Source organism: Podarcis erhardii (assembly GCF_964252035.2).
Source record: "Podarcis erhardii genome assembly, chromosome: 15".
NCBI classification, from domain to species: Eukaryota; Metazoa; Chordata; class Lepidosauria; order Squamata; family Lacertidae; genus Podarcis; species Podarcis erhardii.
The window spans coordinates 5,868,045-5,886,744 of NC_138505.1; the positions used below are offsets into that span (position 1 = coordinate 5,868,045).

An 18,700-nucleotide genomic window follows, 5' to 3' on the forward strand; every position below is an offset into this window, starting at 1 on the left:
AGAGCAACTACTTTGCGTGCTGAAGGTCCCAACTACAATTTCCAGCATATCCAGTCAGGTCTGGAGACAACATCAGTGTAGACAACGTGGAACTAAATGGGGATGAAATTAGAATTAGCTGGCTTTGCCTGCCATGGGCTGCTGAGCTCCATAGCTTCTTCCCTACCAATCTCAATCGAAACTATGCACCACTGCAGTTCACACACACATCCACACACACTTATCCAGGGGTAGTGAATATGATGCCTTCCATATGTTGCTGAACTACAACTCCCAGCATCCCTGACCGTTGGCCATGCTTGGGGCTGATAGGAGATGGAGTCCAGTAAGGTTGGAGAGCATCAGAGTCCCCCTGAGGCCGCATCTATAGCACACATTTAAAGTGCTCTGATACCACTTTGAACACTCATGCCCCCCCCCCATTTTTTTTCAGGCACTGTAGTTTGTTAAGGGTACTAATGGTTGTTAGGAGACCCCCCTTTCCCTCACAGAGGTATATTTTTCAGGGTGATTTAACAATTCCTCTTTACAGGGAATTCTAGGGATTTTCCCAGGTTCAATTTCCAGGTCTAACCACTGGCATCTCCAGATTGGATGGAGAGAGATCCCTGCCTTACTCTAGAGAGATACTGTCCTTCAGTTCCAACAGACCTGTGCTAGAGGGGCCAATATTCTGATAGATGCAGAAAAGGGCCTTCTTGGTGGCTGCTCCCAGGCTCTGGAACCCCTTCCCTGGAGGAGCTAGACTGTCTCTATCCTTCATGTCCTTCTGCTGGCAGTTGAAGACCTTCTTTCTCCTACAGGTTTTGGGGAGTTGACTGCTTTTAATGAAAGGACTGGTGCCATGATTTTTTTAGTGTAGTTATTTGCATGTTTTGAACAGATTTTAGATATGTAGATAGTTCTATCGGTGTTTAATTGCTTTTTAATTATTGTTTTTCCTTTTTTAAAAAAAAAGCAAATCTTGTTTTTATCTGTAATCCACCTTGAGTCCCATCAGGGAAAATGGTGGGTTAGAACAACAACAACCACAACCACAACCGCTGAGTGGCAGAGCACGTGCTATGTATGTAGAGGTCCAGGTTCAAGATCTGTCGCTCCAGGTTGGGCAGGGAAAGTCTCCTGTCTCAAATCCCCAGAGCGCCACAGAATGCCCATCATTCTTACAACATTGAGCTAGAATGATGGACCTACATTCTCAGTACGAAGGAGTTTCCTATATCCTTCTTCTGTGGTGGAATACAGTGGTACCTCGGGTTAAGAACTTAATTTGTTCTGGAGGTCCGTTCTTAACCTGAAACTGTTCTTAACTTGAGGTACCACGTTAGCTAATGGGGCCCTCCTGCTGCTGTCATGCTGCCGCCACACAATTTCTGTTCTCATCCTGAAGCAAAGTTCTTAACCCGGAGGTACTATTTCTGGGTTAGCAGAGTCTGTAACCTGAAGCGTCTGTAACCCAAGGTACCACTGTATACAGGTGGCTTTTAAGAAAGCTTGATCTAAACCTGGTCTCTTGAGTGTGCCTATTATTTGACACCTGCTCTTACTTCAGGAAAAGATAGAGGCGTTCTTTCCATTCTCCTCCCAGCTCCCACTTTTCCAAAAACACCCAAATGAGTCATCTTGTCTAATTCCTTGCCAAACAGACACAACCTGATTACCACCTGGGAAGAGAAATTAGCCAGGAAGGCTAATTAGGAAAATATATGGATGAATGACTAATGCTCTCCTTAGGGTTGTAGAAACTTCCTTACACAATGTCAGATGATTGGTCCATCCAGCTTAAGATTGGCTACACTGATTGGCAGCAGCTCTCCAGAGTTTGGACCTAGCCCTTTCCACGTGCAAGACAGCAGATCTACCATGGAGCTACAGACCATCCTTTGGGTTGGAGCAATATTATCTGGGCAGACTCAACGGGTCCCAGGTCATCAGATGGGCGTCTGGTGACATTGTATAAGAGTAAGGTATTTGACGTATGTGTATTCATTAATTTATAAGTGAGCTTTTAGGGTAAGTTCTCCCAAACGGGCTTCCAACAATATAACAGACAAAGCTTCCATGTTCAATCTCTGGCTTCTTCATAAGAACATAAGCAGGGCCTGAATGGATAAGGCCAATGACCCATCTCATTAGGTATCCTATTTTCACAGTGTACAAAACCAGCAGAGCACTCTTCCTTCCTGTGATTCCCAGCAACTGGAATTCAGAAGCATCACTGTCTCCCTTACCTGAAACCCTGGGGAGCGACTGTACACAATAATGTACGCAATAATCAGAGTACTCAATACTGAGCTAGATGACCAAGGCTCTGTTCCATTAGAATGCAATTCCCTATGAATGTACAACAAAGTGACGCTGACGGTCATTTGCTGGATAGAAATGGAAGCTTATTTGGATGAACTGCAGAGATGCTTAGAATAAAAAATAAAAATGAACAAATAAAGAGTTCATTATTAATGAATGTTTATTATTTATTCTCTCATGTGTGCAAATGAGCAGCAAATAGAAATAGCTGGATGACTCTCTTTGCTCTTCTCATGCTCCAAATATCACATGAGATGACCCCCTTAGAAGAGGAGAAGAGGTAGCTGAGAATTTGGAGCATTTCTGGTGGTGGAATTTGTTGCAGGGATAAAGCCGAGAGTGCCTCAAATGCTCAGGAACAGTAGTTGAAATTCCTGCAGAATTAGGCCCTTCTAGGAATTCTCCTTGGTGTTACTTCAGCTTCTGGGATGGCACTTGGAAGACTTGCTGCTGTTGCTGCTGCTGCTCTTGTTGCTTCCCATGACAGGCAGATGAACCACGATTGCCATGACACCCTCCGCTGTTTCTCCGTCCCAGACAGCAGGAACCTCGGTCCTCACTGGTGGAAGACCTCCGGCCACCACAGCAGGACCCTTCCTCTTTTTCCTGCTTGTAGCATTGGTCTTTGTCCTGACGGGAACACATCTTTCTTGGTTGTCAAAGCGAACCTGTAGGAAACAGAAGGCAGATCTGGGCTTACTCTTGTATATTTTGGTTAATTTCTGACTACATTTGCATCCTACCTTTCCTCCCAGGATCCCCAGAAGTCATTTATAAATGATTCTCCCCTGCTTTATTTCACTCTCACAACAACCCTGATGTTGGGCTCCTTGCCACTAGCAGCCAATGTGGTGTCTTCTAGATGTTGTTGGATGGCAACACCCAGCAGCCCTGAACACTGGCCATGCTTGGGGCTGATGGGGACATTGGCGAGCAACAGATTGCTCCCAAGGTCACATTCAGACCATACATTTAAGGCCCCAAGTAACAACTTTAAACAGTCCTGGCTTCCCCCAAATAATTATCAGAGCTGCAGTTTGTTAAGGGTGCTGAGAGTTGTTAGGAGAATGATGAGAGCTGGAGTCCAGCAGCATTGGAGGGAACCAGATTGCTTCTAAGGCCTTCCACCATGCCAGTCCCAACGGGCACCAGTCACCACTGCCTGAAAGGAGGACAAGGGATCGAGGGAGGGACAGAGATGGAGACGGAGATGGAGACAGAGACAGAGACAGAGACAGAGACAGACAGAGACAGACAGAGACAGAGACAGACAGACAGACAGACAGAGACAGAGACAGACTTACCTAGTTCACCAAAGAGATCTCTGGAAGTGCAGCTGTTGTGAATGTCAGCCTCCCATCCAGAGCACCTTTTTATACTATTCCTTAGCCAACCCCTCCTGTCGATTGAGCCATTGCCCAGCCATGCCTATTTGTTTTCATTTCCTTTGAATTTTGTACCAATCTCTTTCTTAATTAGTTGGAGCTGTGCAACCTTGGCTTTGACTCATGGCATTGCACACAGAATTTCCAAGCAAGGGATGATGTCTCCATCCATTGGGTCTCGGTCTTGTTGTCCTTGTGTCACCTGGGCAATGATTGCTGGACACACCCCATATGAGTTCCAAGGTGGGGAAACCAGGGGTGTTTCTCTCTCTTATGAGATCACTTGGTGTGGGCAGAGCTCATCCATATTCCTTGGAAATTCAGTTAGTTATGGCTAAAATGAACCATAAGATGTGTATTTGATTACTCACCACTTTCATAGAATAATAGGACTGGAAGGCACTAGTAGGGTCATCTAATCCAATCCCCTGTAATACAGGAATTGTTTGCCCAACATGGGGGTTGAACCCATGACCATGAGATTAAGAGTCTTATGCTCTGCCGACTGAGCTATTCTGTAGTCCATGCACACATTTCCATTGCAACCTGGGCTGACTGCAGTCTGCATGATTTCTGGTAGTGGCAGCTCTCATCTCTACAGTGATGGCCGCACATTTGGATGACTTGAAAAGGGGATTAGACAAACTCATGTGGATTGGACTATCAGTGGCAATAATAATAATAATAATAATAATAATAATAATAATAATAATAATATATCTATATCCCACCCATCTGGCTGGGTTACCCCAGCCACTCTGGGCTGCTCCCAACAGAATAAAAAAGCGATAAAGTGATAAAATATCAAACATTAAAAGCTTTCCTAAACAGGGCTGCCTTCAGATGTCTTCTAAAAGTCAGGTAGTTGTTTATCTCCTTGAAATCTGATGGGAGGACTTTCCACTGCCGAGAAGGCCTGGTTGCCTTCAGATGTCTTATAAAGGTTTTATAGTGACTTATCTCTTTGGCTCAGGGGTTGGATAACTCCATACCCTCAAACATTTCTCCAATGAAAATAAGGATGTCCTAAGGAAAAGCCAGACATTCTGGGATCAAATAAAAAACTGGGACAGCCTCTGTAAATCCAGGACTGTCCCTGGTAAATAGGGGCATCTGGAGGGTCTACTCTTGGGGTTTTGCACTGTGAAAATAGGATATTGAATGAGATACATCATTGGCCTGATCTATCATGATTCTTCTTTTGTTTTTGGGAATGCCAGGTATCGAACCTGGGACATTGGTTTGTTTGTTTTTGCTGGAAGCCTGCTTGGAAGGACTTATCCCCAAAGCTCGCTTATAAATACATTCAATGAACAAACACTCACAAACATGTAAAATACCTTACTCTTATACAATTTCACCCAAAGCCCATCTGATGACAACCAGTTGAGTCCACAGGGATAACGCAGATCCAACCCAAAGGAAGGACTGTAACTCACTGGTAAAACTGCTGTTTTGCATGAAGGAGGGGCTAGGTCCAATTGCTAGAAAGCTGCTGGTACCAATCAGTGTAACTGACCTTGAGCTAGATAGATAGATCAATCATCTGCAGCAGGGGTGCCAATTTGAATAAAGTATTGTGGGTGCCCAGTTAAGCCACAACCCACATAATCAATCACATGACACACGGTGCACAATGCCCATATACTTTTGGGGGCCCCCAGTTCCCTCAAATATTTTATTGGAGGGAGAAGCCACTATGACCCCTAGGAATCTGCTCCTATGATATACAACCCTAAGGAGAGCATTAGACATTCATCTATATATTCTCCTAATCAGACTTCTCTTGTCAGGTGATAATCGTGTAGAGCAGGTTATGTTTATTTGGCAAGGAATTAGACAATATGACACATTTGGGTGTTTTTGGAAAAGGTGGGAGCTGGGAGGAGATTCGAAAGAACACCTCTATCTTCGTCTGAAATAAGAATGGATGTAAAATAATAGGTACACAGTGAGCTGTTTATTGAAGAGATCAAGTTTTCTTAAAAGCCACCTGCATATCCCACCATGGAAGAAGAATATAGGAAGCTCCTTTATACTGAGACCGTAAGTCCATCATTCTAGCTCAGTAATGGAAGAAGGATCCCAAGTTCAGCCCACAACATCTCCAATTGAAAAGGATGGGAAATATTTTCCTCATTTTGAGGCCCTGGAGAGATGCAGCCAGTCACAGTAGGCTATACTGGGCAAGATTATCTAGGCAGCTTCCTATTTTTGGAGGACTCCTAAATCAGTGGTAGGGAATCTTCTTCATGAAGAAGGTCTCAGGTTCAAACCCCAGCATCTCCAAGAAGTTCTACGTAAGGACTACCTGCAGAGCTTGGGAGCTGCTTCTAATCAGAATGGAATATGTGGGTAAAGAGTAGGAACGTTATGTGTGTATGGAGAAGTGAAGATAGGAAAAGAACACCATGACACTGAAAGGCTTGCAGGAAAGAAGATTTTAATGCCTTTAAAGAGGTAGCCATAGCAGGAAAATGAAAGACTTATGTTCTCCATGCCACAGGAAGGTCTGGCTCATCATTTGGAGAAGACAGCAACTGTTTGTTTTGCAAGAAGATATCTTCAAGAGGTGGTGGTCATTGTGGTGTGGTATTTCAGCTCTTTCTGGGGGCATCGACTTCATCTACCGCAACACCCACCGCTGCTTCCACTGCTGCTTCCGCCTTGAGAAGATCCACCACCACTCGTCTGGCTTTGTTGAGATAATCCACCACCACTTCTGCCGCCGCAGCAACAGCCACCGCCTCCACGGCCACCACAACAGCAGCCACCTCGTCCTCCTCCGCCTCTGCCTCCGCAACAGCAACCGCCTCCACCTCCACGGCCGCCACAACAGCAGCCACCTCGTCCTCCTCCACCTCTGCCTCCGCAACAGCCACCGCCTCCACGGCCACCACAACAGCAGCCACCTCGTCCTCCTCCGCCTCTGCCTCCGCAACAGCAACCGCCTCCACCTCCACGGCCACCACCACAGCAGCCACCTCCTCCCAGTTGTAATTGTTGTTGTTGGCTCATCTTTGCTGTGGCTTTGAAACTTCTGGAGGGAGAGAAAGAGAGAGAAAGACCAATGTCATTTTTTGATCCAGTTTATCCAAGGGAGCAGCTTTTGGGGTATTTTGTAAAACATCCTCCAGATGTTGTTCTGCAGTGCAACAAGACTTTCCCAGGATACGTATTCTGTATCCCTGAAAAAGGACAACTCTTTCCTGTCTAGGATTAAGCCCCCTATTGTGTGATTACTCTCAGTATGTGGAAACAATTTAGTCTGATTTAAGCCTGGAATTGTTTTGTGCAACCCACCTCTTGTACTGTTTCGTTTCTTGTAGAATGACACACACCCCTTTAAAAATCCCATGAGGGTTGAGGAACCTATGAACTTCCAGATTTCTACTCTCAACACACCTGACTTTTGATAATTCTGGCAGGGACCAATAGGAGCTGGAGTCCAAGAAAATAGCTGAACTACAACTCCCATCATCCCTGACCATTGGCCATACTGACTGTGGTTGGTGGGAGTTAGAATCATAGAATCAACAATTTGAGTCCAACAATTTCTAGAGGGCTTAAGGTTCTTTGTCCCTGCTCCAGTGCAGCCAATCTAACACACAGTTTAAAGAAATGCCATAAAAACCCTCTAAATTTTCAGCTAAATCCCGATTTTACAGCCATTTATAGGCACTAGTCAAGCTCTCGCAAAATGCTATATCAATCGAGAAATCCCAATACTCAGCAGTAAAACACATGCTTTCTACATCAGAGCCCTGCTCAGTTCAAAAAGTTAGCATCTCCATCATAGATTTGCTGCTGCCTAAGACTTATGGACAACCACAGCTGGTCAAAGGAGGAAAGCTAGGTGAGATAGACCAACAGTTTGACTAAGAGGGGGAATGGCCCCATAGCTCTGTAGGTAGCACAATTGCTTTGCATGCAGAAGAAGGCCACAGGTTCAATCAGACAGGGCTGGGTCTGCAGAGCCTGTACCAGTTAAGACGGACAACATTGAGCTGCTAGCCAATGGTCTGACTCAATACAAAGCAACTTTGTATGTTCCTTTCTATGGAGGAGGACTGTGGCTCAGAAGTAGAGCATTAGCTTTGCAAGCAGGTCTCAGGTTCAATCCCTGGATCCTCTGGGAAGGGTTGGGAGAAGATCCAGTCTGAAATCCTGGAGAACTGTTGCAAGTTGGAATAGGCAGCACTGAGCTATATGAACCCAACAATCTAATCAAGTTAAAGGCCATTCAGAGGTTCAGCACATCACTAGTAATTCCATCAGGCTGTAGCAAGGGGAGAGATGGGTCTGCAGGGTCTCTTCCCCTTCCTTGCTAAAGGATGAGTTTCATCAGGCTCATCCCACAACTATTGTTTACAGCAGCCATTTCATCAGAATGGAATAGAAATCCCATTACCCTTTACCTTTGGTCAGGCTGGCTTTGAACGTTGAAAGTTGGGAACCCAAGTATCTAAAGTTGTTAATGAGTTTCTGGGTTATCACAAGCATCGTGAATTTGGTTCATCGTGAATTTTGACTCATCCTATCATCATGAGAACAAATAAAGAACCTACTGGATCCTGACAAAGACCCAACAAGGCCAACTTCCTGTTCTCATACTGGCCAACCAGATGCCTCAATAAACCATTCCTGAGTTCAGCAGCAGTCTGTGCACTTGTGATTTCCAGTAACTGATGCTCAGAGATGCAATGCTCCAGACATAGCCATGATAGCCATTGACAGTGAGCCATTGATAAGCTCACTGTCAGTGAATTTGCCTGATCCTCTACAACATCATGCCAAAGGTGGTCTACAGCCTTCGCCAGTGGAACTAGAACATAGTCATTGTTACCAGCAGCCATTTACTTCTCCAGTTGCAAATATGGAAGGCTATTGGTCCTACTCAATTAGATTTGAAGAATGACAGATCCATTGACAGTCCAGAGAAAATACTTACTCTGTCGATCACTGAGAAGACGTTGTTGTCAAGTCAAGTGTTGTCGAGCGAATGAGGAACCCTTGGAACAAAAGAGCTTTTTATACCATCTCCAGGCATTCCATCTCAGAAACCACTGGCATTCTGATAGAGCTTTTGACGCACCCTTGACCTCAGATTTCCTTAACTCCCCACCATCTTGCATCTATGAGTTTTGACTCATCCCTACATGAGATTGCTATCTTCCGTTACACTCGAGTATGTTATGCACCTGTGTCTGTGGGTTCCTTGTGTCAGGATGCGACACCTGACTTCACCATCTAGCCCCATCCACATGGACTGGCAGCTGCTCTTGAGGGTCTCTGGCAGTGAGTCTCTCCTAGAATTACCTGGAAGCGTTGTTTGAACCTAGGACCTTCTGCAGGAACCAAGATGCTCTGCCGCTGGGCCTTGGTGCCAATATAGAACATAAGGAATGGTCTTACATCAAGTGAGTCTGCAGTGTTGAAGACAGGGTGTCATTTTAAGCTCTAGTTAAAGAGGCTGCGGATTTTACCTGGAGCCTTGTGCATGCAGAGTTGATGCTCTGCCACTGAGCCACCTTTATATTACTGCTCTGCCACAGTGCTGTGGTCCTTAGCCTAAAAATCAACTGAGATTTCAGTCCTGGCATTCTTGAATAAAAAGCTGGTTTGCACAGGAGGAAGTTTGCTACAGAGTCAGACCATGGTACATCTATCTCAGTGTTCAACGTACTGAATGGGCATTGAGTCTTTGGGGCTGTTGGTTGTTTGTAATCATTTACTGTCAGTTGCTCAGATATTTTTATATTACTGTCTAATACAGTGGCATGGGGGCAGATGGGGCTCATCATATTCAGAAGGTAGTTCATCTAGGAGAAGGAAAACTGATCCAAATCTCTCTTGCCTTGTGGTTATAGTCATTCGTGAGAAAGGCTTTGGGAGTAAACCCCGAGGAAAAAGCCATTCCTGCTGCCTTGCGGGTTATCATCAGGAGAAGAAACCCTACGCAAATAAAGAGTGGAGTCCCTAAGAAGGTTAGATACTAGTGTCTTCCTAGCCTCCTTCCAGCAACTCCTAAACCAAACAGGGGCCACATGAAATGCTCTTTTTTCCCTTTGGATCACATCAGCAAGGCAGAAAGGGGGTTCTTATCATCTGGGCAGCCCAGGACCTCCATATATATGGCCAAGGCTTGCTCCTCAGAGATCACTCTTTGGTGCTGCCACAGCAGCAAAAACCACACGGGAGGCAGCAGTTGTGAATCAGTGGTCTCTGCAGCCACAGCAGGTGCTGTGATTTCCCAGTGGTTTGACTTCACCCTCAGAGGTGCACTAAATTGTCTCTCAGGACAGATGGATCCCAACAAGAGGGAGGGACATCCAAATGTCCTTAATCAGTAATACCCCAGGGAGAACAGATTGGGTGGCCTTAAAGATAAATCAATCAGTCAGTCAGTCAGTCAGTCAGTCAATCAATCAATCAATCAATCAATCAATCCAGAAAATGGACCATCCGGCCTATTTTTAAAATGCACAGCTCCAGTCTAGTTGGGGCCCTTTTTTCAGTCTTTCAGTGAATGAGAAGAACATACTTTAAAGAAAGAAAGAGGCATGTAGACTATATTTAAAATAGTGGAAGAGATCGTTTTAAAAATCTGGTTCCACATGGCTGCGAATTTAGCCCAGACTATCCCTAATGGGAGTTTCACTGCATATCCTATAAAACTATAAAAATAGTTTGAGTTTCATGATTCCAACCCACCACCAGAGGAATAGCACCGGGATCGGAGCTGTGCTTGGTCCAAAGAGAAGTAGCAAACCTGGTCTGTCATTGCCATGAGGCATAGTGAAAACAGAATGGGACCAAGCCATTCAAGCATGTTGAATCTTCCTCAACTTCAAATCCTCTCTATCTCATCATGTTGCATTCAACAGCTGGGTGCATTCTGATAAATGACATAGTTAAATTTCTCATTTCTTCACACACACACAAAAATACATGTTAGATAATAGCTGAGTTCCATGTGTTATCGATGGCAGCGTACAAATTGGTCAATTTCAATTGCTGTTCGATTTTGCAAATTCAAAGGAAGCACAATTTTATCTCATTTAATAAATGTCCAGCATTGCAAGGGGTTGAACAAGAGATGACCCTTCATATTCCTTCCAGCTCTACAGTTCTATGATTCCGTGTCCTGCTTGTGATTTCCCCATAGGCAACTGGTTGGCCAAAGTTTCTGACTACACACCGTACATTTAAAGCACATTTAAAATACAAGGCTTCCGCCAAATAATCATTGGACGTCTACCTTCCCCTTCACAGAATTTCAACTCCCAGCCCCTGAACAAATGGTTCTCAGGATTCTTTTTTTTTTTGGGGGGGGGGGGGAGATGCCAGGGTTTAAATCTGTGCTCACTAGGGCTGGGCAAATCTCAGTTTCAATTTCTCTTCCTTTCATATATTTCCGATATTAAGCTTCTACATCAGTTTGTGATTTATTTATTTTCAATCCTAATGCAAAGTCATCGGCAGTTTAATTTTTCCTTAAAATAAGCACTTGTTGTAGCAGGCAGATGACTCACCCTTTGAATGATATATTTCGCCACCCGCCCTGGGGCAGCTTATGCGATGGCCATAATAACAGAGTTATAACAGAGTAAAATCAGTGAAGGAGATCAGTTGCAGGACCAGAACAAAACAGAAGATTGCCCCAATATCCAACCAGTTGTGATTATTGCTGTGAGGTAAGCAAAAACACCAGGTCACAGCCAATACATGCACATTTTAATCAGATGTAGGGCACAAATGGCCTCCAGATGTCACTGGACTACAGTACCCATCATACTTGACCATTGAGCATCTGTGCTGGGACTCATTGCAGTTGGAGTTTAGCAACATCTGGATCACCATGGGTTCCCAATTCCTTCACACCCATCTGTGTTCATTTAATATGTGATCCCCAATTGTTGTGACATGTTTCTAGGACACAGGCAGAAAACTGGGAACCTTCAAAATATTGATAGACTACAAATCCCATCATTTCTGACTGTTTCCCATACTGGGTGGGGGCTGATGGGAAAGCTGGTTGAAGAACTGGTGGAGGCCCACCATAACATTCTGCACAAAACAGGATAGGTTAGACAAAATTATACCAGCAAGACTGAAATAGAAGGGATTTAGCTGCTTAACCCATCTTCACCTGGTGGCCTTCCTTGAGGGAATTCTGGCAGAGAGGAGAATTGGGCATTGAGGGAATTCTGGAATGGGGGAATCATCTCTCCTTTGCAGAGGGGGTTCAGAACGTGATACTGGACTAGGCAGGGCACTGGTCTGATTCAGCTCAACTCTTCGATTGTTCTGATTCCATAAAATGGGGAATTTGAGAATTGGTTAGGGGAATGCAGTGATTTCTCCTAGCCCAGCTTCAAAGATGATTTCCACCACTTTCCCGTAGATTACCATGGAAAATGAGCTGAAACAAATCAAAGCACTGGATGGGTTTGATTCACTAAGGAAGGGAGGAAGACCTACAGAATGCAGCGTATGAATGAAGCTATCCCATGTTTGACCTGTATATTCCACCCAGATTATTTTCCTATCTCACATCCACCACCTCCTGCCCATTACGAGCAGAGTAGTCACATCCTAAGCAATTATCATGCCCACACACTCCTCTGCAGGATGCCAACTTCAAACATTGCTTAGAAAAGTCCTGATGGTTTAGGTGTCAATTCATCAGCAGAACCCTTGGTGAGGCACCCAACTTGAGCGACCATTGGTTATGCAATGTAAGGTTCAGGTGAAGCTTCCAGCCATAAGACACATCCAGTAGTCACAAGAACATGATATGGCGACAAGCCTGTTGAATGTCAACCAAGGAGAAGGAATGTAGTTCAGTGTTAGAGCACCTGTATTACATTATGAAGCTCGCTGGTTCACTCCCTGGCACCTTCTGGCACCTCCAAGTACAGTGGTGCCTCGCAAGACGAAAAGAATCCGTTCCGCGATTCTCTTCGTCTAGCGGTTTTTTCGTCTTGCGAAGCAAGCCCATTGACAGCTTAGCAGATTAGCGCTATTAGCGGCTTTTAGCGATCAGCTGTTAAGCGGCTTATCAGCGGAACAGCTGATAAGCGGCTTAGCGGCTTAGGAAAGGGGGGGGAAGCGAAAAAAACCCGTGGGAACTCGCAAGTTTTTTTCGTCTTGCGAAGCAACCCCATAGAGAAATTCGTTTAGCGAAGCGCCTCCAAAACGGAAAACCCTTTCGTCTAGCGGGTTTTCTGTCTTGCGAGGTGTTCGTCTTGCGGGGCACCACTGTAGATCATTTGGGGTGTCATTTTGGATACACAACTGTCCATGGAGGCACAGGTCAAATCTGTGTCCAGGGCAGCTGTTTACCAGCTCCATCTGGTACGTAGGCTGAGACCCTATCTGCCTGCGGACTGTCTCACCAGAGTGTTGCATGCTCTGGTTATCTTCTGCTTGGACTACTGCAATGCGCTCTACGTGGGGCTACCTTTGAAGGTGACCTGGAAACTACAACTAATCCAGAATGCGGCTGCTAGACTGGTGACTGGGAGCAGCCACCGAGACCATATAACACCAGTCTTGAAAGAGCTACATTGGCTCCCAGTACGTTTCTGAGCAGAATTCAAAGTGTTGGTGCTGACCTTTAAAGCCCTCAACGGCCTCGGTCCAGTATATCTGAAGGAGCGTCTCCACCCCCATCGTTCTACCCGGACACTGAGGTCCAGCACCGAGGGCCTTCTGGCGGTTCCCTCACTGTGAGAAGCCAAGTTACAGGGAACCTTCTTGGTAGTGGCGCCCTCCCTGTGGAATGCCCTCCCACCAGATGTCAAAGAGAACAACAACTACCAGATTTTTAGAAGACATCTGAAGGCAGCGCTGTTTAGGGAAGCTTTTAATGTTTGATGTATTACAGTATTTTAATATTTTTTTGGAAGCCGCCCAGAGTGGCTGGGGAAGCCCAACCAGATGGGCGGGGTATAAATTATTATTATTATTATTATTATTATTATTATTATTATTATTATTAGGGAGATTCTCTCTGAACCACTGGAGATCCACTGCCAATCAGTATAGACAAAACTGAGGCTGATGGACCAAGGCTTTGACATAGTGTCAGGGACTGGCAGGACTCTGAGAAGTGTGCACCATGGAAGGGGAGATGGAATCTGACCCAGGAGAGGAGTCCTGAGTTTTGTGGGGAACTGTGCTGGTCAGGAGGCCAGAGTCAGAGGCAGGGGGAGCTTCAGAGCTGGAGGGTGGAGTTGGGTTGGAACAAGAGGAGGATGGGTTGGAACAAGAGGAGGAAGCTGTAGGTGGTTTTGTCTTGAAGCTGCCACAAGACTCAGCTTCTTTGCACATAGCTTGTGGGAGGTGTTTTGATCCAGTGGATTCATCCACTATTGCCAAGTCCACCTTTCACCTAAATTTCATGTAAACCTCATAGATATATTGGAGGATATAAAGTAATGGTAGAGAATCTGGTTGTCAGTCCTCCAGACGAGCACGTTATTCCTGTGACACTTGATCAAATCAGTTGACGGGAAGACTTTGCCTAACAGCAAGTGGTCAGGTCACATAGACAAGATGCTAGACACCACTGCAGAACTTAAAACTAATCCTTCAGTACCCAAATATCAGTTAGAGAGCATCTTTCTTTCCTTAGTGACAATGTTATAAAGGATGAGTCTATTGATCAAGCGTACAGGTATTGGATCACAAAGACCATAGAGACAAGAAAACTTTTCCAGGACTGTCACTGGAAAATAGGGACACTAGGAGGGTCTGGAATTCTCTGCATTTAGTGAAATTATAATCCAGACACTCTTGTCCCTCAAATGACTGTGAGGAAAGGAGAGCTCTGAAAGATTGTTGACTTGAGGGACAGAGATGACATTCTGGGAGATCTTTCTGTACGTCTGAGGAAGAGACTTCTCATCAATCTCAGTGCTTCATTCCTGTTGTAGCAGATAGATTGGTCTGAAAGAGTATATGAACCTCCTTTAACATGCATACATACTACAGCAGAAATACAGCAGTTTACTGACAACCCCATGCAAGTTCCACAATGGCTCTGTCATGCTTAGTCTACAGAGAGGTTTGTGAAACAAGTCGCAGAAGCAGCAAGCAGGGTGAACACACATGAGAAACATGAGGACTACATGACGTTGATGTACAAGAATAAAGCAAAGCAAGCCTAAAAAAGCCAATGCAATTCTGGGCTGCATCAATAGGAGTATAGCATCTAGATCAAGGGAAGTAATAGTGCCACTGTATTCTGCTCTGGTCAGACCTCACCTGGAGTACTGTGTCCAGTTCTGGGCACCACAGTTCAAGAAGGACACTGACAAACTGGAACGGGTCCAGAGGAGGGCAACCAAAATGGTCAAAGGCCTGGAAACGATGCCTTATGAGGAACAGCTAAGGGAGCTGGGTATGTTTAGCCTGGAGAAGAGGAGGTTAAGGGGTGATATGATAGCCATGTTCAAATATATAAAAGGATGTCACATAGAGGAGGGAGAAAGGTTGTTTTCTGCTGCTCCAGAGAAGCGGACACGGAGCAATGGATCCAAACTTCAAGAAAGAAGATTCCACCTAAACATTAGGAAGAACTTCCTGACAGTAAGAGCTGTTCGACAGTGGAATTTGCTGCCAAGGAGTGTGGTGGAGTCTCCTTCTTTGGAGGTCTTTAAGCAGAGGCTTGACAACCATATGTCAGGAGTGCTCTGATGGTGTTTCCTGCTTGGCAGGGGGTTGGACTCGATGGCCCTTGTGGTCTCTTCCAACTCTATGATTCTATGATTCTATGATTAATTTTCTTGTTTAAACTTCTTATTAACTGATGTCATTACTTTCTATTGTTTGATGATTACAATGTAATGTTGTATGCATAGCATATTTTTTTTATAGCATTGCCTGACATTTTCAAAAGGTAAAATTAAAATGATTGGGTTTTCCAAAAGGAGTGTATGTGTGCTTTTTAGTCAAATGTAGATTTATGAAGCTAAAGGTAGTCGAATCATGAAAATAATAGGAGATTATTTGTAAATATATCTGAAGAAAAATTATGTTTCACCCATTAAAACGACACACTCTAGTGCTGTGGTCCCAAACGTGGGGCACACGCCCCACAGGGGGGCAAATTGATTTTTGAGCGGGGCAATTCGAGAATGAGTTATTCACAGTTGACAGCCTTTTAGGCTTCTGCCACATGAATAGTTCTCTTTTTGAATAATAAGAATTATATGTCATGGGGGTGGACATCAGGATTTTAGAGATGCTTAGGTGGGGCAAGGCCAAAAAAAGGTTGGGAACCACTGTTCTTGTGTGTCCTGACAGAGATGTATAACATTCAGGACGGTTTGAAAAATGAGTCTTGACATAATTTTCTAGAACATTTGGGCACACCAAGGAGCTGAATGTTGGAGGATTCAGGACAGACAATAATGAGACTAATGAGCATATTCACCCAGTGCTTTTCAAGCTGCACTGGCTCCCGGTGGAGTACAGGGTCAGATTTAAGGTGCTGCTTTTGACCTTTAATGCCCTTCACAACCTAGGACCCTCATACCTATGGGACCGCCTCTCCCGGTATGCCCCACAGAGAGCCTCAAGGTCCATAAATAACAACACCCTAGTGGTCCCGGGCCCTAAGGAAGTTAGACTGGCTTCAACCAGAGTCAGGGCCTTTTCAACTCTGGTTTCGGTCTGGTGGAACGCTCTGCCTCATGAGACCAGGACCCTGCAGGATCTGATTTCTTTCCGCAGGGCCTGTAAGACAGAGTTGTTCCACCTGGCCTTTGGCTTGGAGCCAATTTGATTCCCTCCCTCTCTTTCTTTTTTCTTTTCCTTCTCCTCCTGCAATGAGGCTACATTTTAATATTTTAATGTTGCATTTTAAGTTTGTTTTTAAGTTGTAATCATTCAACTAGTTTTTATTATTGCTTGTTAGCCTCTCTGAGCCCGGCCTTGGCTGGGGAGGGCGGGGTATATTATTATTATTATTATTATTATTATTATTAATATAAAGTTAGAGAAGTCAATAAGATTTCTGGATAATTGACAAATGTACTTTGTTCTGATCAACAGTTCAAGTGTGTATGTAACAAAGGATGATGGGTGAGGGTGCTGTTTTCTTGCTTCATATGTTTGGTGGTTAGAGTGCTGGACCAGAACATGAGAGAACAGGATTCAAATCCTCACTCAACCATGAATTTCATTGGGTGATCTTGGGCAAGCCACTGCCTCTCAGCCTAGACTGCTGCATCAACTGATTTTAAAAGGGTTAACATATTTTCAAAGCCTGTTGAAAGCTTCTTACAATTTGTGTAATTTTCTAATACAGTGGTGCCTAGCGGGTTTTCCGTCTTGCGAGGCGTTCGTCTTGCGGGGCACCACTGTATATTTGAGGACTCATGCACCCACTGTGTGCTGACTGCTGTATAGATATTTTACGCTTTGTGCAATGTCTAGAGCACTCATGACACAGTTGTGTGGGATGTCTTTCCTGATATGGATCTTAGAAATGAAGGAAGCCACTGACATACGTTTCGAACAATTATCTCACAGTCCGATTAGCTTAAAAATATAGCTACAATTTAATGAAGTGTATTTGAGACAAAAATGTTATTTTATTTGCGAAGGTGTGGCAAGAGTCAATGAGAACAATGGCCAACTCATCCTAATTTTCTCGTCATCCTCTTCTTGTCTGAGTTGTGCAAGGACAACACTGAGACTGAGGATGCTCACAGGGTGTGTGAACGCCCCCTGGACTTGTTGTAAGTAGGACAATAGGCAGATGTAGGGTGGATGAGGACAAACTGAGGTTGTTGAGGCAGTGGGCCATTTGACCTAATGCAGCAGCTTCCACTGGGCTTAGAGGAGGACAGGGGGCTCTAATTCTCCCCCCCTGGACTTATATAGGAGTTCAGGGGGCAAAGCAAGTTTTTTTTCCTTTAGTGAGCAACAGACTCCAAGCATAATTGGATTTGAACCAAGGGCCTTTGTAGCCTCTTCCTTCCAGTTCACTTCACCTAAACGTCTCCCACAGTTGGAGAACAAGAGTGTTAAAGAGACAAGACTTTGGCATGAATGGGTTAGTGAGCTCTTATCCACAAGTATTACATTTACCTGTATGGATATTCTATCTGAAACTATTTGCTGGAGAAGATTCATCTTCGAAACAGTTGATTCAATCTGGATATACTGTCTTGGACATCATCCATTGAAAGGTTTTGTGGTGTTCCCCGCCAGCAATTCATTTCATTGACTACTTCTTGGTTATGGACTGATATATATATATTACAGTGGTACCTCAGGTTAAGAACTTAATTTGTTCTGGAGGTCTGTTCTTAACCTGAAACTGTTCTTAACCTGAAGCACCACTTTAGCTAATGGGGCCTCCTGCTACTGCTGCGCCGCTGGCGTGCAATTTCTGTTCTCATTCTGAAGCAAAGTTCTTAACCCGAGGTAATATTTCTGGGTTAGTGAAGTCTGTAACCTGAAGCGTATGTAACCCAAGGTACCACTGTATTTTGAAGTTGATGAATTGTAAATTTTGGATGACATTCTACTACTAGTAATAATACATTTACTATATTCATAAGCCATGTGTTGCAGCTGTATTTGAGCAGATTATTCTGTATTGCAACACAGGGGTTTGTTTTCATCACTATTGGTTCCCTATAGGCCAAGGATAACCAATGTAGTGCTCTTCAGGTGTTGAGGACCACAACCCCCAACAGTGCCAACTGGCATGGCCAATAGTTAGGAACGATGAGAGATGTAGTCCAAGGCATATGGAGGCCACCACATTGGTGACCCCTGGTATTAGTCCTGGTGCTGTAGGATCTATTTGGTGGGCTCCCACCTGCCAATCTCAGGTTTATTGGGACCCTGATCCATCTCAGAGTCAGAAATTCAGTTCAGTTCCTTAGATAGAGCTAAGGTTAGACAGTTATATCCTTTAGGTTGGTGGTCTGGTCACTGAAGGATTCTGGGATCATGACAAATTCCATTAATCTACTCATCTC

The 18,700-nt window shown here is 44.6% G+C and overlaps 1 protein-coding gene and 1 long non-coding RNA gene across 2 annotated transcripts in view; both read right to left on the reverse strand.

The window, feature by feature from the left end:
• Positions 1-2,449: 2,449 nt before the first annotated feature.
• Positions 2,450-5,805, reverse strand: LOC309330121. Its single transcript, XR_014151285.1, has 2 exons — positions 3,612-5,805; positions 2,450-2,975 (listed from the first exon to the last, which is right to left on the reverse strand). It is a non-coding gene; the product is annotated as an uncharacterized lncRNA (long non-coding RNA).
• A 117-nt stretch (positions 5,806-5,922) lies between these two features.
• Positions 5,923-18,700, reverse strand: part of LOC309330076 (uncharacterized protein) — a 40,045-nt gene continuing 27,267 nt past the window's right edge. The window contains exon 3 of the transcript XR_014151255.1: positions 5,923-5,937. The gene's annotated coding sequence lies outside the window, so the exon portion shown is untranslated. The remainder of the gene's footprint in view (positions 5,938-18,700) is intronic.